The sequence below is a fragment of the Alligator sinensis genome, unplaced genomic scaffold (assembly GCF_000455745.1).
Source record: "Alligator sinensis unplaced genomic scaffold, ASM45574v1 scaffold136_1, whole genome shotgun sequence".
In the NCBI taxonomy this organism is placed as follows: Eukaryota; Metazoa; Chordata; order Crocodylia; family Alligatoridae; genus Alligator; species Alligator sinensis.
The window spans coordinates 224,705-250,382 of record NW_005843043.1 but is presented as its reverse complement, the minus strand read 5'-3'; the positions used below and the strand labels follow the sequence as shown (position 1 = coordinate 250,382).

The window sequence follows — 25,678 nt, the reverse complement described above, 5'->3', positions numbered from 1 at the left end:
TGACCATCATCTGATACATTCCATCATGTCCTTCCATATTCTCCCAAAATGACATGAGCAAAAGAAGCAATCAAGGAAAAGATTCAATACTAATCGCTTAAAAAACCCTGCTAAGAGATCATTTCCAGCAGTACCATAGTGCAAAACTCTCCAACCTCTCTGATGACCTTGACACGATTGACTACTGGGAGAGACTTAGGAAAGGCATCCATGGGGCATGTGAAGAACGTCTAAGCTTCTCCACAAATATACATTAGGACTGGTTTGATGAGAATGATTAGGAAATTCAAAGTCTTGTTGATGGAAAAAAGAGAGCCTCCAAAGCTTTAGCAGAGTGACATAATCTCTAAACAGAATGAAGACACATCACCACATTAAAGCAGAGACCCCAAGGAAAATTTGGGAGCAAAAGAACAAGTGATTGGAGGACAAAGCAAGAGAGATCCAAATGTTTTCTTACAGCCATGGTATGCCTAGTTTCTTCAGTTCAGCCAATGCTATCTAGGGTCCAAGCACACAAGGCAGCATTCCTCTGAGTTCTGAGAATGGAGCAAGGGCAGATAATGTTCTTTGGGTGAATATGGTATCTTTTATTACACCAACTTAAATAGCTGGATTTTTTTTTAATAGCAAGCTTTTGGGTTTAAAAACCCTTCGTGGGGCTGAGGACATCTCAGCAGTTGGTGTGTGCTCTTCCTGGATGGAATGAATAGTAAAGAAGCCAGAGGCTGGTATGCATGCAAGATAGGCAGTCAGTGAAGATGTAATTTGAAGAGTCAGTGGGTGAGAGACAGGCTGGGTGCGGGGGGTGGAGGGGGAGAAGTGGGGTGAATGTAGCAGTTAGATAATGGAGAGGTACCTGGGGAGTCAGATGTCAGGCAGGATGGAGGATGGAACAGCGCTCTTTAGAGACAACTCCATCATTAGTGCAAGATGGAAGGAATACTTCCAAGAGCTTTTGAACTGAGATTCTAATGTCAGAAAAAATGCCATCAAAGTCATTCAACAACATCCCATTAAGAACTACCTTGCAGAGCAATCAACCTATCAAAAGGTCTTGAAAGCCATTGAAGAGATGAAAAAAAACAAAACGTGGTCCTGATGGAAGGTTGTAAGCACGGTGGAAAAAAAGAATCTTTCTCACCAACTATTTGCTGTTATTCTGAAGCTCTGGAAACATGAACAGATTCCCAGTGACTTAAGAGAGTCCCAAATTGTAACCATATTCATGAAAGGAGATAGATCAGATTGCAGCAATTACTGCAGCATTGCACTCCTGTCCATAGCTGAAAAGATCCTCCTCAATAGACTCACTCTTCTTGCCAAGGAGATACTACCTATATCTCTGTGCAATTTCAGACAAATCAGAGGTATGATAGGCATGATTTTTGTTACTAGCCATCTGCAGGAGAAATGCCGTGAGTAACACAGAGATCTTTACATGGCCTCCACTGACCTAAAGCCCTATGGGAGATCCTGATGAGATTTGAATGCCCACCAAAAATTTGTTACCATCATCAGACTTGATTCACTGTCAACTTCACAAAAACCAAGATATTCTACCCCAAACCAACCAGCTTCTCCCATACATATTACAATTAGAGGGCAGTCTTTGGAGAATGTTTGAGTATTTCCCCTACCTGGTAGTCCAATCAGTCAGTCTTGAGGCTGCACTGACTGTTGTGGCAGCTGTGGTGTAGCAATAACTTTCCTCCATTCTTCCCAGTCTTTTGCAATCCTTGTACAATCAGCCAGTTTTAATCCAATCCACTCTTTGATGTTGGTGGTCCAGCAACCTAGGAAAACCTAGGTTTTCCTCTTCTTCTTCATCCAGCCATAGTACTCTGCAGGACGTTGTTGGCAAGGGTGCCAGGACTTCTTGTTACATGTCCAAACCACTGCACCTTTCTTCTTATGATTTCAAGGAAGGGTTTGTATTTGCAGACTTTTGTCTGATTTGAATTTTCACTGATTCATTTGTTCTATATGCAGTGTAGGTTGTACACAACACTCTTCTGAAGCACCTCATTTCAAAGGTCTCAATTCACTTTTCCAGTGCCCTAGTGAGTGTCCTGGTCTCACCGCCAGACAGATGTTGAAATGACAGCAGCATGTAGTAGGTTGAGTTTTGTTTTCAGAACTTTTAGTTTGTCTACTGAAGACACCCAGGGTAAGAATGGTCAATAATGCTACTGGGACAAAAATCAAGATTACTAAATAAGAAATCACCATTGGGATATGGAATGTGAGACCTCTCTGTGACATAGGAAAACTTGAGGAACTTGTTATTGAAATGAATCGCTACAAGTGAAACATCCTTGGTCTTGCTTAACTGCGATGGACAAATTTAGAACTATTAACAGGGGAAGGACACAAATTCTGGTACAGTGGAGAGGAAAATTGATCATGGAAGAGGAGTAGAATTTCTCATACACAAAGGCTCAGTCAAATCAGTCTTAACTTGAAAACCAATAACCAGCCAAATCATTTATATCCGGATTTCTATGACACCTAACATCAGAATCATCCTAGTATATGCACTGACTGCACTGAAGAAGAAATTGAAATTTCCTATAACAAACTTGATGAAATAGTAGCAAAGACACCAGAGGAAGATACTCTTATTGTTCAAGGTGACTAGAACACCATAATTGAGCTAGCCAGGGACAGCAGAAAAATATGGATTAGGAAACACCAGTGATAGAGGACTGAGACTGCTGGAATTTGCACAGCTACACAACCTTGTACTTCCCAACACCTTCCATCCACATAAGACAACCAGAAGAGTAACATGGTACCAGGTGGTATCTACAATAACTACATTGATTACATTCTCATGTCCTATTTCAATCAAGCATCAATCCAAACAAGACTCAAATGTTTCCAGGAGACGATATTGGTAGTGACCATAACTCAGTGATGATGTCAGTCAAACTTAAACTGAAGATCACTAGCAAAAACCACCAAGAGTTAGATATAATCTAGAAAAACTAAAAGATCCAGCAGTCAAAGCTGACTTTGAACTAAAAATAGGGGCAGGTTTTAACCACTTCTAATGCTAACTGACTTACAGAACATTACAGACGGCTTCACTCAAGCAATCAGTGAAACTGAGGAAGAAGTACTTGAAAGAGCAAAGAAGACGAACTAACCATGGATGAATGACAAAATCATGGAAATGTGTGATGCACGCAGAGAACTAAGAGCTGAATGCTTTCAATCAGCCTATAATACCCTCCAATACAGAGATGCAAACAAAAAAGTTATACATTAAATAAGGAAAGTGAAAGAGAACTGGATCCTAAACAGATGTGAAATGATTCAAAGAGTCTCTGAACACAACAGCAAGAAAGTTTTTGAGAACCTGAAATAGATACCCAAGATGTATCAAGCAGTAAAGTCTTCAATAGAGAATAAAAATGGTGACTTGCTTACTGAAAGCAGTGCAATATAAAAGATGGGTGGAGTATGTGAAAGAACTGTATGATCACAATTCAAAACATTCCTAAAAGTAATAACTTAGTTAGAGGAGGGAGGATTGGGAACTGTAGAAGAAGAAGGCAAAAGCTTAGATATCACCAGGGATCTTGATTTTCTCTGATTTAAAAAAGAATCCCCAATTTTCAGTTAAAAAAAAGTAACCCCAAATCCACATTTTTCCACAATTAAAATGAAACAGCACTATATATTGATTTATATATCAATTGTGTTCCATTTAAATCATGGGGAAATGTGTATTTTTGGCTACTTTTTTTTAACCAAAAACTGGGGATTTTTTTTTAAATCGGAGAACGCCAGGATCCCTGGACATCACAAGAGAAGAAGTAGAAAAAGCTATCAGAAGCATGAAAAATGGAAAAACAACTGGCCTAGACAATATACTTGCAGAACTATTAAAAACAGGGAACAAGACAATTGACATACTGTACCAAATCTGCAATATGATATGGAAAAGGAAAAGCTGGCCAGCACAGTGGGCAAAATCAATAATAATCCCTATTCCAAAGAAGGGGAATGTACCATGTACCAACTACCACACCATTAGCCTCATCAGTCATCCAAGTAAGGTGCTTCTTAGAATAATATTAAACAGGCTCAAGCCACAAATAGGGACTGTATTAAAAGAAAAACAAGCTGGATTCAGATCTGGAAGAAGCACCACGTATCTTTAGTCTTAGAATCATGTGTGGAAAGTACTGTGACCACCAAAAAGAACTTCATCATAATTTAATAAGAAAAAAAAGCTATTTCTTAAAAAAGCTTTTGACAGGGCAGGGTGAAAAGCACTTTGGCTGACAATGAAGAAGCATAACATCAGGCCCACACTGATAAGTCTTATAGAAGAACTGTACAATAATACAAGTAGTGGAGTCCTGCTTGACAGCAACACTGTGGAGTGGTTTGCAGCATCAGTAGGAGTATGCCAAGGTTATCTTCCCTTACCATGTTTATTTAATTTATACCTTGAACAAATCATGTCAGATGCCTTAGAGAACTTCACTGGAACAATGTCAGTTGGAGGACAAGAAATTAAAAACCTTTGTTTTGCTGATGATATTGATCTAATAGCTGAAACTGCAAAAAAGTTTTAAGGAAATAACAGAAAGGCTGCATAACGCTATGAAGAGATATAGCATGGAAATTAGCGTGGAGAAGAACAAAGTAATGATAACATCAGCCAATAGCAATGATGATACATCAATAAAAATTGGTAATGAAAAGCTAGAAAAAGTAACACACTTTAAATACCTTGAAGCAACCATCATAGAAGATGCTACACCAGAAAAAGAAGTAAAAACAAGAATAGCTCTCGCCATTGGACAATAGCAAAGCTGAAGAAAATCTGGGCTTAGCAGCAACATTGCAATGAAAACAAAACTCCTGGGTAGTTACATTTCCCAAAAAGTAAACTTAGATGATACGCAATACTGAATAAAATCTGCCAGTGCTATCTTTGAATGTCTCCAAAATTGTGTCTTCAGTGATCGTGACATGAAGACCCAAACCAAACTTCTTATCTACCAGGCTGTTGTCGTCCCTGCCCTGTTATATGGGTGTGAAAGCTGGGCAATATATCAGAAACAACTAAAAGCCTTGGAATATTACCATCAGCGATGTCTTTGAAAAATCCTTGATATCAATTGGAAGGACAGAAGAACAAATGCCAGCATTCTGGCTCAAGCAAACACCACCAGCATTGCGGCTATGTCTATACAGCACCAGCTCCATTGGACAGAACATGTCATAAGGATTTCTGACAACTGGCTCTGAAAACAGGTCCTATACTCCCAACCTGTCAATGGTCACAACTCTAGATGTGGGCAAAAGAAGAGATTCAAGGACCTTGATGGCCAATCTGAAGAAATTTGATATTAATATCAATACCTGGGAGAATGAAGTACCAAATTGTCCCCAGTGGCATCATGAAATCCAACAAGGTATCAATCATTCTGAGCAAACTCACCTCACTATGGAGGTAAATAGGAGCAAGAGACAAAGGAGGAGCTTTTTACCTGTAACCTGACATCACCAGGATCCACTCCTTCCTTCTGAAACTGTATGTCATGTTTGCAGGTGAACATGTGGATTTCAGATTCGCCCCTTCAGTCATCTGATGATTTCCCTATCTACGTGAAGACTGTCAGCCTTGTATTGAGGGACTGTCAATGACAACAATGTACATAAAGTCCTCTGTGTCTTTCTTATTGTCTCCAGCAGAGAACATGAAAAAGTACAGAATTTGCACCATGAATCATTAACACAATACTGTAACAGACCTCAGTAATACTCTCTCAGGAGCACGTGTGGTGTTGGTGAAGAGGCATCTCTCAGAAGGCCATCTCACACAAATCAGCAACAGAAACAAGGGGCTATTTCTAGCTGAAGCTGCTAGAACGTTGGCTTGCATCACTGGGTAGAGACCCAGTGCTCCTCACTCCCCACCACACCAAGCATCTGAGTGGGGGCCCTGCTGATGGCTAGAAAATGGTAGTTAGAGGTTTGCTTTTGGGAATTGGCTTGTAGGTAAAGTAGATATGTATTAGAACAAAGCATTATTTGTATTGGCCTGATTTTTGCCTTGGGGTCTGACAGTTACTGAGCTATTGTCCAGCAGTTCAGGAGCGATAGACAATGAAGGCTACTACAACCATTGATTTGAGTGATTTCCTGCTTGCTAGCCTAGCAAGTGGGATTCCACAATACCTTTTGCTTTTTTCTAGACCCTTTTATTTTATTATTATATTCATTGATTTATTCTTTTCAATTTCATAATTATATTGGATATTACACTATAGAATTCATATAGGAAGGCAGATACATACATTTTTATTTCTATACATTTTTATATGGCAGCATATTATACTATAAAATTTATATAGGAACACAGATACATTTATATTTTATTTCTATACATTTATATCTTGCAGTATATTACATTATAGAATGTATATAGGAATGCAGATATGTATATTTTTATTTCTATACATTTATATCTTGTGGGATATTACATTATAGAATTTATACAGGAACACAGATACATTTATATATTTGTATAAAAACAAGACACTATGAAACTCACCATGAAGCATGGTGGAAAGGCAGCTGGCAAGCCTTCAAGGAGGGGCGACAGAGGAGATAGAGGGAGAGGTGTAAGTTCTCCCTCTTCCCCCCAAACTGAGACGCAGCCTCTTTCCAACAACTAGCCAGAAGCAGCAAGGAGAGGGGAGCAGTGCTAGTGCCACTGCCTGTGCCTGAGACTGCATCCCCTCCAAGGGCACCAGCCATAACCCAGCCCCACCACCACCATGACAACAAGCACTAGCACCAGCATGACAGTCTCCTCCATCCCCGTTTCCCTTCCCATACTGAGCCTTCCAGTGCCAGAGGAAGAGCTGGAGTTGGATCTGAATGCCCTAGCAAAGGAAATATCGGGGATGGAGGGGGAATCAGCTGAGTTTGTGCTCCACACCTCTCAGGTTTCCCCTAGAGCCAGGTCTTCCCCAGAAGGCACTTTGGAGGAGGCTGAGGTAGAGGTTGCGGAGGCAAGCAGCTCAGCTGAGTCCACTCCACCTGTTGCTGTACCTCTGCCTGCTGAGCAGGGGGAAATTGCAGCATCCACACATGCACCCACACCCCAGAACTGAGCAGGTAGTGTGGTCTGGGACCATTATGAGCTGGCAGATGATCCCACATAGGCTATCTGCCTGCACTGCTGAGCCAAAACCATCCAGGGCAAGGAAACAAAACACATGAGCACTACAGGGGTGCTGATGCATCTCCACAGGCACCACCCCTTTGCCTTTGCTCCTCCTCAGCCTGGCACTGGTGGGAGCATGCCCAAAGGAAAGTCTCCCTCTCACTCCAATGCCTCCATCCCCCTGAAGCAGAGGCAAGCTCCCCTGGAACAGTGGAGGAAAGGTGGACAGAAAGAGGGATGCATTGCAAGGGTGAGTGAGATCACCCAGAGCATTGGGAAGATGCTTGCTGTGGATGGCCAGCCCTTCACCTTGGTAGGATGGGGCCATGAGTGCCATGAACTGCCTGAACCCTGGCCATTCAACTAAGTACCCACATGCACCACCTTTAGCAGGACAGTGGTGCCCTCCCTGTATGAGGCATGCAGGGAGTACTTGAGGGAGGAGCTGCACAAGGCAGTTCTGCAGGTGGTCTTACACTTCATCTCAGACATCTGGAGCAGCCAGGGTGGAGATCATGCCTACTTCTTTCTCACAGGGCACTGGTACAACCAGTCAGACTGTCAATGGGCTCTCCTTCAAGCGGAGGTGATGGATGAGTCCCACACGGCAACAGAGATCATGGGGGCCATGAACTGCTTGGTGCAGCGGCTGGCTAGTTGGGCAGGGCGAGCTCACCTGTGAATTCATGGTCACTGACAATTGGGCCAATATGGTCAAGGCGGTCCATGATGCCAACTTTGTTGGCATTCGCTGTGCAGCACACAAGTTCCACCTCATTGTCAGGGATGCTTTGGAGGGGGACAGGCCTGCCAGTGATGGCACCATCACCACCAGCAAGCTCATTTCCAAATGTAGGAAGGTGGCAGGCTACTTCCACCAGAGCATCAAGGGGGGCAAGATGCTGTAGGACAAACAAGCAGAGCCAAACATCCCGCAGCACAAAATCATGCAGGATGTGGAGATGTGGTGGAACTCCACATACCAGATGCTTGAGAGGCTGGTGGAGCAACAGAAGGCCATCCGTCAGATGGCCTTGCTTGGGGAGATTGGGATCAGCGGCCCCCTTAACAGAGCTGAGTGGGATACCATCTCTCAGATCTTGGTGGTCCTCAAGCTCTTCCTTGAGGCCACCGAGAGCCTCAGCCCTGGCAATGCCAAACCCGGTATCAGTGGACAAAGGCACTGGTGAAGAGAGTCAGAGAGGCAGAACAGCGGAGGCAGGGGGACGTGGAAGAGGGTGATCCACTGTCCCATGTTAGCATGCCATCCACCAGCCAGTCTCCTCCTCCACCAAAGGCACTGCCAATATGGGCCAAGCACATGGCTTCCACAGTGGGGTCCAGAGGCACCATACCCCACCATCAGGCAGACAGCACTCAACCAGAGGTGGCTACCTATCTCACTGGGGACGTGGAGCTGCTGCTGTGTGACTCTTGCCCTACTGGGCAAGCCACATCCAGATGTGGCTGGATCTGCCCACTGTTGCCCAGGAACACCTGTTCTGTCTACTGGCCAGTGTTCCGAGTGAGAGGGTGTTCAGCATTGCTGGGGATGTAGAGACACCCCACCACACCTGCTTGGATCCTGGTTTGGTAAAGCAGCTGGTGTTCCTCAAGGTGAACCTCCCGCTGCTGGGGTTCCCTAAGCTCCAGGTGCAGACAGAGTGAACGCCACCCTCCTCACTGTCCTCACCCATTTTCTTATTTCAATTTTTAAAAGCCATTTAATGCCCCCTCAGAGCTGGAGGGACACTCACTGCATCACCAGCCAGCAGGGGAATAACATGTCTCTGCTGAGCTTCCATGACAGGATGAACATGAAGGTATGGACTGGGGCTATGGAGAAGGGGGAGATCCCAGGTCCTAGGCATGACCACTAAAACTGCACTCTGCCAGGGTCAGAGAGGCCTGGTGGGACTACTGGTGGTGTGGCAGCCCCAGGAAATGCCAGGACTGAGGATCCTCTGGTGAAAGGCAGGTAGGAGGCATCATAACCTCCAGCTACCACATGCACACACACAGTCCTGGCTGGGGAAAGCCCAGACCTGTCATGTCTTTGACAGGCCTGAGGCTTGCTGGTTTCAGTGGAGGTGTGAGGCTCCAGGTGAGCTCAGCTTAGCTTCCTGGGATGCCAGCTTTTGGGTTGAAAAACCCTTTGTTAGGCTGAGGAAGCACATGCAGCTTGTGTGTGTGTTTGCTGTTCCTGGATGGAAGGAATAGTAAAGCCAGAGGCTGGCATGCAATGCAGGCAAGAAAGCCAGTCAGTGAAAATGGAAATGGAGGCATCAGGGGGTGAGGGACAGGCTGGGGTCGGGGTGCGGATGGGAGCGGGGCAGGGGAAGGAGGGGAAGTAGCATTGCAGGTAAAAGTGCAGAGGTACCTGGGGAGTCAGATGTCTGGCAGGTTGTAATGCGTCAGAAATCCAATGTGCATATTGAGTCCATAAGTTTCTGTACCTAGAAGGCTGATGAAGTGCAGTTCATAAGCTCATCTGTGAAAAAGTGTTTTTTAAATTCCCTTTGAGGATCAGGCCTGAGAGATTAGAGACAGGTGGTGTTCTGTTCTTTGATAGTTTTTCTGTGTGCGCTCATTTTGGCGTGTAGTTGTTGCTTGGTGTTTTCACATATTTTCCATCAGGGCACTTGGTGCCTAATTCGGTCCCTAATTCAATTTAGCAGAGATTCAGTCTGATTTGGTGGCCGAATCTCCAAATTGAATCAGAGGACCCTTTAATCTCTCCGAATTGAATCGGAACCTTCTGAATCGATTTGGAGAGATTCAAAAAGATTTGGAGATTCAGACATAGACACAGCTTTAAATGTTTTTGCTACATACCTCTAGATAGCAGGTGGCTCATGAATGCTGTGGTGCTGGGGTACATGGATTGTCTCTCAGAAGTGCGGGGGGCTTCCCAGTGTGCTTAGCAGCAGACCTAGAAGTGGACCAGAAGTACTTCCGGTCCACTTCCAAATCTGCTGGAGAGTGCACTGGGAGTCCCCTCGGTGACTGGTGCCTCCCAATCACTGAGCCGAGCAGATGCTGGGGGGGCAGACCTGGAAGTGGACTGGAAGTACTTCCGGTCCACTTCCGGGTTTGCTGCCAAGCATGTGATGCCCCCCCCCCCGGTGCTCCTGGTGGACACTCCATCCACCCCAGCATTGCAGCGTTCACGAGCTGCACCTGGTACCTCAAGGTATGTAGAAAAACATTTAAAGCTGTGTCTATGTCCAAATCACTGATTCTCCGAATCAGCATCAAATCTTCAGATTCAGATTCAGCCAAATGGAATCAGGGACAGTTATCCGAATTAAAGAATGGACTCACTGTCCCTGATTCAGGCCAAATTTGAATCCAAACCAGAACACAGGGCCTTGGGCACATCTAAGCCCCAGGGCTGGGGCCAGCAGGGAGATCCCTCTCCCCATCTAACCATTTGCATTGCCCTCCACTGGCTTTCTTCAATTTGTCTGCCTCCTTTCTGTAGGCAGCATGAGGGGGTTGGGGGGCAAAACTACACACAGTACTCTAGAAGTGGCCTCACCCGTGCTGAATAGAGGGGATTAATCACTTCTCTTGGTCTGCTAGCAACGCTCCTACCAAGGCATCCCAGTATGCCGCTAGCCTTCTTTGCAATAAGGGCACACTATTGATGTCATGCTAGCTAAACATCTTAAGGCAGCTACCCATGCAGAGACTTTACTGCTGACCTTGTGAAAGTGAAGGTCCGCACTGGCCTGGAATGAAGCAGAAGCACCAGGGCTGGTACCCCATATTGTTGTTGGGAGCTTATCAATATGTCTTACATTGAGTGGGGCCATAAATCTAGGGAATTGTCAACAGTCAGTCCAATCCCTCAAGGTCGCATCAAAAGAAGACAGCATGTTTACTGGGATCCATGTGACAAACCCAAACACAATATACACTGAAAGATTTTTTTAAGTCCCACAGCCAGGGTGTAACCAACCTGCAAAACTGAACATTTTCACTGGCTGCACTCCAGACACCATTTGGCAGAGCAACTACAAATGAGCACTGCTGCAGGCAAATGAGATTTCACCCTAGAAACTCCTCTCCCCCACCCCCCACTCCCTCCCTCCTCGTCCTCCCAGAGGACCAGAAAAGGCTCATGCCTCCAGGAACTGATGCTTGGGTTTCCCAGCCCTCCTGGCTCCCATAGCAGGCAGATGGAGCCAGGCCTCTGGGTTTTCCCAGGTAGGTGACAGAACACAGAATTTCACAGCTCAGTCAATGCTGGGTTGTGAGCAGCTGCATTGATTCTGGCCCCAGGCTGGAGAGCGGGTCTGGACAGGGGACTCACCATAAGTGCCTTGGTGTCTCTCTTGTCTGCAGACTCTGCATTTGTACCTGGGAGGCCCAGACATGGAACCTGAGATACTGAATCCAGGATCGCCGGCCAGACACAGAGCACCAGAGAAATGTGCGTAGACAGTGCTGGCAACATGAGGACCAAGGGGGACCATCGATGTGGGGGGTTGGAATGGGCAGATTGGTGACCACTTGTACCCGTGATACCACTGCACTTTAACAAGCTGCCTAGGCCCAGGAATGCACTGCGAAGGTCCAAGAATTAGGTATATTGATGCTCACCCACTGTTTGAGGGAGGTCACATGCACTGCTATGGAGCTGAGAGATTCACAGAGCCAGGGTAAGGAGTTTATGCACAGGGTCAAAGGCTGCTTGGGATTCAACTACAACACCCCAGAGAGGCATCAGTGCCACCTTTGTAGGGAGACTGTTGCCCTCCCATGCCAGAGTGGTGGGGCAGACTGTTGCTCACCCCACCCCACCACAGACACCTCACTGTGGAATACCTGAGAGCCCCACAGGGGGAGCCCCACATGGTAGCCATGGGGTAACACTCCACTCCACACATTGATTTGGGGGATGCTGGAGGGCAGCAGGGGATCTGGAACAGGAGATATGGTACATGGGAGCCAGTGATCCATGGTTTGAAGAGCCAGAAAGGCACTTGGCAGGGTTTGCTCTGGGGTACAGCAGTACAGGACGGGGTGAGGAGGGACCAGACTGCCCAAGACCTGATGCCAGGGCTGGCATTGGCTCAGCCCACCTTTCAGGGCCAACTCGCTATGCCTGGCTACTAGGGGTCACCAGCATAGGCACAGGGTCTGAAAGAAAATGGGGTGGTGGGAGGGGAATGCCACCAGCCTATCCAGACAGCAGTGGGTCTGGGTCCCACTGCAGAGAATGGCAGCCCCTGGGCTCTGCTCCAGGTTCTGGAGTGGGCAATGTTCCACAGCTTGTCTTTATTATGCACACAGAAAGTTTGGCAGCTGAAACATTTAGTTAAACTGAGGGAAGCAGTTTTGCACAAGGCATTCCCCCTGCCACCACAAGTTTTCATGTTTAAGTTGAGCTCCCCCCACCCCGCTATAGCATAACTGCTTGGTGCAAGCAGGGCCTTTCCCCACTCTCTCAATGTCAAATAAGAAGTAGGTTCCAAGTTCCAGAGTGGGCAACATTACACAGTTTGTGTTTATTAAACACACTAACATGTTGGCAGCTTCAACATTTGATTACAATGAGGCATGTCTCTTCCTCATGCCACCTTACCCAGCTCCCAGGGTCTGTTCCTGGGGGAGTTGGCCAGGGAGAGGGGAAGGGGGACAAAGCCTAGGCAGCCTGAATTCTTGTCAGTGGTACCCATGACATGGGGTTAGAGGGGGCTGCGACATGAGACCCACAGTGCCAGGACATGGGCATTCAAAGTCCTCTGACTCTACTCTTCTGGGGAGAACTCCTGGTCCATGATGGTGGGGAGGCAGTCAGCCAGGGTTTCATGGATCTAGCTAGCCTGCCATGGTGTGGGGCCAGGGTCACATAGGAGAGATGCTCACTCTCTCCCTCATCCCTGCACCACATGTGGTCATGGTGCCAGGCCCAGTCTGTCGTTGAAGTACTCTTCCAGCAGTCCAGCTGTCCCCCATAGGGCCTCATGAGCCAGGGCAGAAGGGTATAGGCTGGGCCCCCAGCAAGGATTGGGGGGCCATGACATCACCAATGATAAAATCAGGGACCTTGGGAGTGTAAGGCCTGCTCTCCATCACCCTGGGGAACAGGGTGCAAGAGGCAGGCATCGTCTTCATCGGCTACACGAAAATCGGTGGCCTAGCTGTGCCCCAGATGCTTGGGTTCTGTGTGTGTGTGTGTGTGGCATCCAGGTGAGCAGCCATGATGTCCCTGCCAGCCATTCTGGGGTGGTTCAGCCATTTGGCTCTGCTCAGGAGTCTTCAGCAGGCCAGGGAGCCCATAAACCATGCACGAACCCCCCCCCCCCCCAAGGGCTAATGTGTTCTTCTTCCTCCCCACCTAACCATGGGTACTTAAGAGTACAGCTTGAAAGTTAGAGTGTTTATGCAGCAGGCTTCTTGAATGCCTGTACTTAGCCTGAGATGTATGTGTGAAAATCTCTACACTCTTTGAGCTGAATGATTATGTGTTTCTCTTTGGTGCTGTTATGTGTGATAGCGTACCTCCCTTTGTGGCTAATATTCGGTCATATCAGACACATAGGCACCACCATGAGAGAAATTTGGATAGCTTTATGAAGCTTACATCACCACCATCATTTCATCAAAGCATTCTTTCTACGTGCTTTCCAAAACACTGACAAAATAAAAATAAAAACCATGAACAAATCTATTCTGCTGCTTACAAAGTGAATCCCTCCACAATATCTCTCTGCTTTGATTGAAAGCAAATTGACAAATGCGGTGTTTCTGCTTATCTGGAACTATGATTATGGCTAATTGCTGTGATGTTCAGGTTTATGACCTGTAACATGAATATTGCTCTTGTCATGGCTTCACAAAGCCAGTTTATAGATGGGTTTGTCCACCATCCACTCTGGTATGTCTACAGCTGTTGTTCTGGATGTCAGCATGGAGTCTGAGGCAAGAGAGAGGGAAATATGAATGAGAAATAGGTAAAACATAAATGTCAAGCGGTGCTTTTTATAGACCAAGGGCACAGTGCTGGCTAGCCTTTTAAACTCTGTGAGGTACAGAAAGATGTGCTGGTAATTGAAAACATGCAACCTGGGGATAAGAGTAGAATTCAGCTTCCCTTATCATCAGGCAATTGTAGAACCTGCGTGTTTACATCCTTAACACTGTGATGCATGCATTGTGTTTCACGGGGACTTGTATTAAGCCAGCTTGCCTATTTGCTTCGCTGCATATTGAAAGGTAGGTATCAGCATGAATCTTCATCTTCCATGCTGATATGTAAATCAGAGGTCAGTCCACTGAAACAGCAAAGTTACACTGGTGTTTCAGGGACTGGAATGAGGGCCCTCAATGTCAGCATGGTAGTTCTAGCCTTACACATGTGTATGAGACAAGCAAGGGGCTCTTCATCACTTTTCTCAGCAGAATGGATCCATGAGTTACTACTAAAAGTATCAGATCAGTGATGAGAGTCTGAAGCATTTGTCCTCCAGATAATACCCCTGCTCATGTAGAAAATCGTCCAGAAAGACATTCACTGTGCTGTTTCAAAGCCAATGAACCACCAGCTCTCTGGTGTTAGTGTAAGCATCTGTTAAGGGTTCTGGAGCAGACTGGGTAGATGTCACGCACTTTCACAACATATAAGAGCCTCAGGTGGTAGAAGCTGGCATCGTCCATTGACTCCAAAGGGACAATCCTGACTTAGAGCGTCTGAGAATCTGGCCCAGAGGTTTTTTGCAGAGCCTGTGGCTACTAGCAACTAGTGAAGTGGACACAGGGCCAGAATTAGGCCCACAACTAATGTTACACTTAAGACACTATTAACCAGTTAATTGTGCCTTAACATGCAACCCAACCATGCATTCAAGCAATTAATGGGGCAATAAAACATGAATCCAGCCACAAAGTTATTACACAAACTACGTCTAATAACTTTGTGGCTGGTTAATAGGGCTCTGCAAAGCTTCGGTAGCCAATTTGATTTGGAGGAGATTCAGTCCAATTCAGCAGCCGAATCTCCAAGTTGGAATCGAATCAGGAGACTCATTAAAAGGTCTGAATTGAATTGGAAGCCTCCGAATTGATTTGGAGAGATTCAGAGAGATTTGGAGATTCAGAAGACTTGCAGCAAACAGAAACTGAGAAGAGGGAGGGGGATGGGGTTGTCTTCCATATATGGAAAAGGCTGGGGGGGCACGGGGGGAGGAAGACTGCACCAATATTGACATCTGTACCTGGCCAGTGACCATGATCTTTCTCTGAGTTCCCTTCCAATCACAGTGCTCTGGGGGAGGGACGTAGAAACAACATATAAAGCTGTGTCTGAAGTGATCTGTGCCTTTTGTGAGTTGTGTCTCTCTTGGAGCAGCAGCATCTGAAAGGATCTGGATTGCTATCTAGTCTCTTGCTAGCTAGTCTGTCTTCTTGTAATTTGTATCCAATTCTTTCGTACTTACCCTTGCCTAAATTTCCTACTGTTATCCCTATCCACTCCTTTCAACTTATTCTTCCCCCCAAATCCTCTTATTTGTTCATGTTAGTCTGTCTTCTTTCCCCTGACAAAAAGAAATCTGTGTTTTCCCTGACAGTGTGTCATCACTGTGCAGGAAAGCACAACATACATTACACACACACACACACACATTTTGCAGCACTCCAAACATTCCTGACTCTGTTCACCAGCACCTCCGTCCAGTGATCGAGCATTTTACTGGTGCAGACGCCCCCCTTCACCCTCAGCACACACATGGCCGCCACCATGCGGACTGTACATGACCGCAACTGATCCAGCTGTTTTTTCATGCCCTCCTTCATCTGCTTCACCAGTGCCTGCACCTTTGGTGAAAGCGGCGTGCCCCAGCCGGAAACATCGATCCCCTGGAATATCTCCATTTGATTCTCCAGTTTTGCTTTCAACAGTTTGAGGTGCACTTTCATAGAAACCCCTGCACCTAGCTCCTTGAAACTTGGCAGGTTTCATGCCCTCAGAAAGGGCTACCATCCCTGTTGTTTTCATCCAAATCTTCAAAAACATGACAAAGTTATAGATATTTTAGTGATTCCCCATTATAGTCTATGCCTGAATATCCGAATCGAATCGGGACAGTGATTTGAATTACCGAATCAAATCACTGTCCCTCCAAATCAGCTGGATCCAAACCCAAAGTGAATACTTGATGCTTCACACAGGCCTATTGGTTACCATTGTGCCTAAAACTGAATGTGTGGCTTGATTACATTTTAAGACAGTGCAGGTAGAGCATGGGATAATGATCGTGGGCAAATGTTGTACAATTGGGATCTAATTCACAATCCAAAAATGTGGCATGGCAGGAGGTGCAATTGTTAGGATCATGGATTAGATCCCATCATGCTTTCATATGACTGTCAATCAACAGTCTGAGATATAGCTATTGCTACTCCTTAGGAAACTCAGGGGGATTCCCCAGTAATAACCAACACTGACCTGTAAGCACAGCCTGGTCATATTTTCCCTTCCCAGACACACTGCTACAAGTGGTTTTCAAGGAAACAGCTGGAAAGGAGCCCATTGCAAACCAACGTTTGGAAGTGGATCTGGGTGCAATACAGAGCACTGGAGCTGCACCCAAGCACTCTTGGGTATTCAAAGGGATCTCCCATTCTGTGCATTGTCCAAGACTGATCCTACCTAGCTTTGGAGACCAAAGGGACCATAACATGTGAAGGCAGCGCTGCCAAAAGGTGAAATAAATTGGAGCAGGTGTGGAGGTTGGAAATATTAAATGGTAGACAGAGCTTTGCTTTCAGAAGAAACACACATCCTAAGTCCAGTGTAAGCAGCTTGCTTACTTAGGAACACTAAGAAATATATTGACCAACACTCACCTGCTGGCACAGCTAAAGGATATACTCACCAATTCTCACCATTTGGATAACCAGCACCACACGAAGCAATCAACTGCTTGTTTTATTTGAACTGACTGAAATCAATGGTTGCAGGAGGAGAGAGTGGTCAGCCATGTTAAAGCCCTTTGACAGGTCAATAAATGTTGTGCCTTGTCAAGAGACTTTAATCCACTGAGGATGAAGTATTTCCTCCCATGCCTTTGTTATCTGAATGACCACTTCACACAGGAAAGTATGAACATTGGGTGGTGTGTGCAATGGCTGTGTGTACTTCATGTGCTCTGGCATGACCCAAGTCTGACTTTCAGCAAACTGCTAATAATCTCAGAGACTCCAAACTCACTAGTCTCATAAGGTCCTTGAGGCCTTGTCTGCAGGCTCCCCTCTTTTCTTGTACCAGTGCATTGCTTGTATACCTCTCTGGTCCAGCCCTGATTAGGTCTGTGCGAATAGGGAACTATTCAATTCGGGTTCAGATTCAGCTGATTAAGATGCCAGCAATTCAATTCAGAGCCCCGAATCGGTTTCATGCTTCAATTCGGCCGAATCAGCTCTGAAGCTTCGAAGCAGATTTGGAGATTCGACCATAGGGTATAATGGGGAATCAATGAAATACCTATAACTTTTGCAAGTTTCATCCAAATCAGATGGAAAACAGCAGCGTAGTAGCCTCTGCTGAGAGCATGATGCCTCCCAGGTTTCATGGAGATAAGTACAGGGGTTTGGAGGAAACTGCACCCCAAATTATTGAAAGCAAAAGTCATGTCATGTGTAAGTGTTAAGCCACAGCAGGGTCAAAACTGCAGGCATGCTAGGCCCTGCTGAGGCCACAAAGCCTGACAAGTTTCAAGGATATAGGTGAAGGGGTTTGGTGGAAAATGCACCTCTAGCTGCTGACAGGCAAAACTTGTGACATGGGTACTTGTGCAACTGTGTCTGTCTTGGGGCATGAGGGGGTGGAACTACTGCAGGCCTGGCTGCTAGGCCCTGCTGTGGCCATGAAGCCTGCCAGCTGTCGAGGAGATCGGTGCAGGGGGGTTCTGGGGCCCTGCACCCCTAGCTGCTGACAGGCAAAACTTGTGCCATGGGTGCTTGTGCAACTGCCTGTCTCTGTCTTGGGGCAGTTGATTGTCTGTATTGATTCTTTGCTCTCCTTAGTCTATGGTTTTGTAGGTGTTAATCCTTGCTCGTTAACTCATGTTAGCTAGCTACTGTGTACTGAGCTGGTCCCTGAGTGAATCATGATTGATTGGTAACCGGTAACAAAATAGCTTAGCAGCCAGGCCTGCAGTAGTTCCACCCCCCCACCCCCTCCACCCCCAAGACAGACACAGTTGCACAAGCACCCATGCCATGAGTTTTGCCTGTCAGCAGCTAGAGGTGCAGGGCCCCAGAACCCCAAGCTCCCCCTGCATCGATCTCCTTGACAGCTGGCAGGCTTCATGGCCACAGCAGGGCCTAGCAGCCAGGCCTGCAGTAGTTCCACCCCCCCACCCCCTCCACCCCCAAGACAGACAGAGTTGCACAAGCACCCATGGCACACGTTTTGCCTGTCAGCAGCTAGAGGGGCAGGGCCCCAGAACCCCACACTCCCCCTGCACCGATCTCCTCGACAGCTGGCAGGCTTCATGGCCACAGCAGGGCCTAGCAGCCAGGCCTGCAGTAGTTCCACCCCCCCACCCCCTCCACCCCCAAGACAGACACAGTTGCACAAGAACCAATGTCATGAGTTTTGCTTGTCCGCAGCTTGAGGTGCAGTTTCCCCCAAACCCCTGTGCTGATCTCCTTGAAACTTAGCAGGCTTTGTGTCCCCAGCAAGAGCTACCACCCCTGCAGTTTTCATCTCACTGTGCCTTAACACCCACACGTGATGTGAGTTTTGCTTTAAGAACTGTGTGGTGCAGTTTCTCCCAAACCCCTATACCTATCACCTTGAAACTTGGCATGCATCATGCTCTCAGAAGAGGCTACCATCTGTGTGAGATTCATCTGAATCAGTCAAAAGACATCAAAGTTATAGATATTTCCTTGATTTCCCCATTATACCCTATGGCCAAATCTCCAAGTCTTTTCCAAATCGATTCAGAAGCTTCCAAATCGATTTGGAAAGCCTAAAGCCTCCTGCAATTTGATTTGGATTCATAGATTCATCCTCTGAATCATCTCCAAATCCGAATTATGATCCGAAGCTTTGCACAGCCCTAGCCCTGAGTCCCAATTCTGGCTTCGCTTTTGCCCTGTGCCTGTCATTGATAGCTCAAGGTTGGGCTTCCCCTGCACACGTCTGGCTTCATTTCTCTGTCATGCAACTGAAATGCTCAGAACCCTTTTTAAACTCAGGGAAGAGGCTCATGCTGGCAAGTGTAGTTCAGGTGAGAGGTCATATCTCAGGAGCAAGCGCTGACAAAGAGCACCATTTTTCAGTGAAAGCAAGTTGGGGTCAGAGGTGACACATTGCAGCAAGCCTAAGAGAGCTGCCTGAGAAGCATCCTGCAGGCCCTACTCTAGATGACAGCTGTCCATGGCGAGCAAAACAAGCTGGCAAGGAATGGATTGATTCTCAGTCTATCATGTTAGCTTTGTGAGCCAAAACTCACAGCAAGTCGGATGCAATTTACTCATAGCTGGGAACTGGTCATTTTGGCTGACAGGAGTGTTTTCTCTGGGGATTACAATTCGACTTAAAAATCTGTTGAGCACTTGCTGGTCAGTCAGATTCTATCTGTGCTCCTCATTCATCTTCTTAGCCCTTCTTTTGAGAAGGCAGTCTTCTCTGAGACCTGGCTTCCCTTCTCAAGAGGAGCAGGTTAAAAAGGGAGCAGGGTTTGGCCAAGCTCAAAACAAAGGAAAAAGCAGCAAAGCAACTAGTGGTTCTGGTGAACCCCAATGCGGGGCTCATCCTGCTGGAGCATAGAGAAGTGGACATGGAGCAATCCAATACAGGGATATCATACGTGGTTAGTTCCAAGGCTTTCCCCATAGGCCTTACTTCTCTTATTTTTCCTCCCTTTCCTTCACACCAAAACTGAAGGAATTTCCTCTAGTTTTTCATTACTAGATGACTGGGGCTCATGAAGAAAGGATCAGGGCAAGCAGAGACTGTGATGTAGCTCTTCACTGTGCCGTGTTCATTTTGTGTTGCTAGGTATTCATCAATGACTCACACTTCACAATTTACATCAGGAAAAAAACAAACAGCAGAGCTGAAATTAGTTGTTTGCTTCCATAGCCTCTATCTTTTACATCCTTTCCTACACTCCCCATTGGGGTGACTGCTGTGGAAACCTAAAGAAACTCTAACCCGGTGAAAGTCTATCAGGAAACTAAGACAAATGTGCATTCTTTCGCCAAGCTTCTCATGTAATACCGAGTCGTGAGTGTAAACAGAGCTACATTTATGGGAAGGATTTCATTTTGGTGAGTTTATTGAACACATATATATAGGCATTTCACTTTTGGCAGGACTCTGCCCAGGTCAGCAAGACTGTGAGATCAGATCCTATCAGCCTCAATAAAACCAAGATTAACTCTAACAACAACCTGGCCTTTGCAATCCAGCTAAAAGCATGCTTATGCACTTCCTGCGCCTGGGTTCTAATAAACCACAATTGAATAAGACCCCTTGTGCTTAAAGAGTGGACCTGAAATCAGCTATTTGCTCCCCTAGGCTACATCCCCACATGCAGGGGCGTGTACGTGCAGAGGCACAAAAAGTAGCACCACGAATTTGTGCTGCTAATTTTTGCCACTGAATACGCCCCTGCACATGTGTGGTGTTGCCCCTGCACACTTCGGGCAACTTGCCAGTTTTCAGTTCACACACCCTGCTTCTTCCAGCTCCCGGTGTGCTGGGGAAGCTGGGACAGACCTAGAGGAGGGGACATGCTCTGGCCAGGAGCTAAAGCATCTCCCTGGAGGACCTCCAGTTGCTCTAATTCATACTCCTGGAGTGTGTGCTGCAACACTTTTTTTTTTGCCATTTTTTTTTAATATATCAGGAGTTCCCAGTATCAAATTTTGGTACCATGCTGCAAATTTGTGGCGCACAGGTTTGAGACCCTGCAAACCGCATGTGTGCGCTCGATTGGACATGCCCCTAATCTCCATCTTTTCTATCCTTTCCTATACTCCCCATTGGGGTGACTGCTGTGCAAACCTGATTTCAAAAGCCTGTAGTCTGTCAGGACTATTTTAAGATGACAAATGACTTTGCATAGATTTTATTTAGTTTTATTGTTTTTGCCCCTTGCAAAGGAGACCTGCAAAAATGGAACAATCATGGGCCCAATCCTGGACCTCGAAGTCAAGCAGTCTGCTTTCAAAAGCAGCAGTCATAACCAAGGGCTAGGTTGTTGGTAGCTTTAGCAAGGATGAAGCTGTGGAAATGTCCTCAACCTTTAAATGATATGTTCCTGCCCTGAAAGCTTAGTGCATTGGCTGGTAGGCCCAGTGTTTATCCACTGCTCCTCTCTCTCATTTTGCTGTGGTGTGTGTTATCATTTGCTAAATACATTGTGACATCCTATTTTCCTTGGCCTGCCGCTCACAGACCTTTGTGCTCCTTCATATCCTCTAGGAATTCACAAATAAATCATTAGCTCGATATACCTTGAAATGCAAGATAAGCTTTAATATCTTCTGACAAAGGTTCGGTTGTGGGTAATGCAGCTAATTTAGGGCCTAATTGTCCTCTCTATTATGCAGTGTAGCTCTGTTTGCTGTGCTGGGACTCATCACATTCAACACCTGCAACTCTTGCTTTGATAGTCTTCATGCAGAATTAGGAGAGGATATTGCAATCCAAGCTTGCAGATCAGCAAGGGGAATTCATATATTATTGCCTTTGTGTAGTGACCGGCTCCAAATACCATGGACAGACAAACCGGATCAGTTTTGCACGTACTTACTGAGGGGAGCAAGGCACTCTGTTTCAGTGCCTGAAAGCATTTTTTCCTACCTCTCCCCATTTTGTTTCGCTGTTCTTCCATTAGAATTCCTTCTCTTAAATGAATTTCTGCCATAATTCAACTCTCTGCTGAGAGAGTCTGCAGCTTGAAGCTGCTTATTACTGAAAATTGCCTTGAAGTATTAAAGCACTTTCATAACATTAGCTGTTTACTGGGAGCGCACCTTCCCTAATATTAGCAACACACCGAGAGAGCGGGCCACCTCCTGAGCAGAAAGTTCCCGGCATGCCTCAGACAGAGAATACTATAGGAATGGATTTCAGATAAATATTGCAAACCCATATATATTTCCGTTCTCATTGTGGGTGTATCTGGGCATCATTCCATTAATACCAGTGGAGCAAAAGCAGTTTCCCCACACTGAGGACCTAACCTTCAGTCCCCCCATCAGAGTGAAGTTAATTTTCAAAGTGTAGGCATGGGACGCAGCATACAAATCTCATTGGCATTAGTGAGGAAATTAAATTGCACATGCAACTCCCTCTCCAGTGCTTTGATGTTTATTTCATTCAATTGTTCTAAGTCTATTAAAGTTGCAGCTTCTGGCTTTACGGTGTTAAGACAGGGTTGTATCATATCCCCTGATTCAAGGATTTGGTCAGCAGCAAGGTACAATGTAAATGAAGAAGGGTTCTCCCGTCCTACAGCAAGGCCATTAGCCTGGGCAGATGGCTGATCATTTGGTGGGTGGCTGAACTGGGGGCAAGCATTGAGTAAACTGCAAACTGTTTTCCCCGCCAAGAATATTCAGTAAGTCAAATGGTTCAGCTCTAGCAAAACATTTTGTTTGCCCCCAAACAAATGGGGAAATTTTAAATTTGGGAATTCTCTCTGAATCCAGGGCTGCTGTGTCTGGTGTCTTTGAGGAACTATACATCTGCCGCCTGCCTGCCAAAGATAGGCAAGAAATGATATTTTGTTCACATATGTTTTCTAAGTCTCCAAATCTTAAGAATGGAATGAGAGGCAAACATAGCACTCAAAAGCGGCAAACATAGTACAAAGAGCACCACTGGGAGGAATTCACCTTGTTCGGGTACTGCCTGGCGCCTGCATGCATTTCAAGTTTCATCTGCAGTAGCCTATGTAGACCAGTCTAAAACACGTGGTCAAAGAATGGGGCATCTCTGCTGGATTGAGTTGTTTCCAGTATTTGCCCACTAGCTGGCAGACACCAAAGAAAATACTGAGATAGAATCATGGCTAACAGAGAGTCCATTACAAGTCAGATGGGCTAATGTCTGTGGGTTGAATGAGACCATTAATGGCACAGGAAAAGGATATGATGCATGGAGATCTTGGATGGAAGATCTATCAGCTCAGATGATGAACTAAAACTTTTAATAAGAAATAACACTCAAGATATAGTGCATTTCCAGCACTTGCTGAACAGGCGCTCTATCTTTTCCTTCAGTAGAGCCCTGATGCCTATCCTGGATGATTTAAGAATGATCCATCTGGAAAATGATGCAGACAATTTGTAACATCCAGCCAGAGAAGCTATAGAAACCACAACAGCAAGTTTAAATGATTTTAGTACCACTCAATCATCCAATACCAGCCAATCTTCCTCAAACATATTGCTGAGTCTACAGGGGAAAAGAACAGCCAAATGGACTCCTTGTTACCATCTCTTACTGCTTTATCTCCACTCTCCAGTTGTTTGTGTTGGTCTCTTGAAGCTCCAGGTTTTCAAGTCCGGAGTTTGCATGAGAAGTTCAACTTCCACTTACATTAACAATAGCGATAAAAAAGTGTCTAGTCTACAACTCTGGATGCAGAGGAAATCTCACCTGAGCACACACTGAAAGCCCATCAAATCTCAGAATTTTTAAGCCAATCCCATCATTGAAGGAGTTTCACTTAGGATTTTTGCACTGTGAAAGATGGCAATATGAGGGAGTGCAAATGGCACTGAGTTGAGTATTCCTAAGGAGCAAAACATCTTTCAACTGTTATTTGCAAGTGGGCTGGCTTGATTCCAGAGCAAGTCAGCATTAATCCAGCTACACTTTGCTTGTGAACAAGCAACCACTTGATTAACAACCATGAAGCCAACCTTACTTAAACAGTGGAGTGTCAATTACTCACCACCGGGGTGAAATAGTATGTTAAATCTCCCTCTTCATCTGACCACGGTAACAGATGCATCATTTTATGTCAAAGAAAGTGGAGAGGCCTGAGATGAGACGTGCAGGAGCCATTTTCTCAGCAACGGCTGAAGCAGAAACATTTACAGAAAGGCACAGGTTATCCCCTTTGAATATGTGGGGTGGAGCATGGTTTCCTGTATACCACTTCATATTGTATAACAGTCACTTTTTAAAGTTGGTGTCTGTTTCCCCAGAAGTGAGTGTTTCACTACCTTTGTTCCTACAAAGCATGGCAATCAGGAGCAAAGGTAGCTGCCACCTACATCTGCTACCTAAGTGACGTTGGCACAGTGTGAGTATTGGGTGCCACCAGCTTTTATTGCTGCCATTCTCCATCTCAGCTATGTCCAGATGAGCACTAGATGGCAACTTGCATATGGCATCAGGAAGGGTGTGTGGCTCTTGTAGCTGCAAAAATTCCCCTGTCAACACATTCCTTGCTGGATGTGACAGGATAATGGGATATAAAATTCCACACTTTAAAACATCTCTCCCTCACCCTGTCCCTTCCCCCTCTCCAAAAACCCCATAAAATGTATTAGGTGTTTGTTAAAAAAATTATGCAAACTCAAAAGTTGCCAAAATCAGTTGTTTTTGCAGAGTATAATGCTCTGTGTGTGTGGTTACTACCTGTTCCTGGAAAAAAAAAAAAACAGATTTGTTTTTCAAAATACTATGTTGATTGATGCTTAAAATATCTCTGGCAATTTCATCTCCCAAGTATAATTATAACAATTAAGCCTGGATTACATTGAGTCCTGCTTTCTAGCAGAATAACGTGCCACTACCAAAGAAAGTTTACTCTTTTGTAAAGCTTAATTTTCCACACTCTTCCTAGACTTGGGAGAGGCCATATCATCTAAGTACTAATAGGGAACTTGCTAGTCAGGGCTCCTTCTTTCTCTGTGGGACTCTTCTACTGACTTGCTGCATGACCTCAGGCAAGTCACTTAATGGTTCTGTGCCATCATTTTCATCTGGCTGCTGGAATTCATGCTGTCCTGATGTAATTTTTGAGCCGTAATTAATTAATGCTTATAAACCACTTTGCAAGATTTGGCTGTAACTTTCAGCTTCATGAGTATATCAGATGGCATATTTATTTCACTCACTGGCCACATTTCCAAGAATTGCCAGCTCAGAACAATGTCAGAGACATTTTCCTGCTCAAAGCTGAGAATCACAACCAGAGAGAAAAGGATCCAAAAATAAAATGTCACAATGGCCTATCCAGTGACAGGGGAAAGCAATCTGTCTGGCTCAGAGTCCAGCTGTGCACTAAGTACATGCTTCATCTGGAAATGTTCAAGTGGGGCTGTGAGCAGTGATCAAGGGGGGCACAGTCTGAAAACAGGGTGCATAGCAACATGTGTATACATGCAAGAGCCAGCACTGGGGAAGATCCTTTCCTAGCTCTCAATTTGAGCAACAGGTGAATGGAAAAGTCTTTGCGGTTAGACTAGCAGAAACAGGCAGTAGGG

General features: G+C 45.7%; 1 long non-coding RNA gene across 1 annotated transcript in view; it reads left to right on the top strand.

Moving 5' to 3' along the window:
• Positions 1-11,575: 11,575 nt before the first annotated feature.
• LOC102374029 overlaps positions 11,576-25,678 on the top strand; it is a 33,520-nt gene continuing 19,417 nt past the window's right edge. Inside the window, exon 1 of the long non-coding RNA XR_325299.1 lies at positions 11,576-11,636. This is a non-coding gene — a long non-coding RNA (uncharacterized LOC102374029). The remainder of the gene's footprint in view (positions 11,637-25,678) is intronic.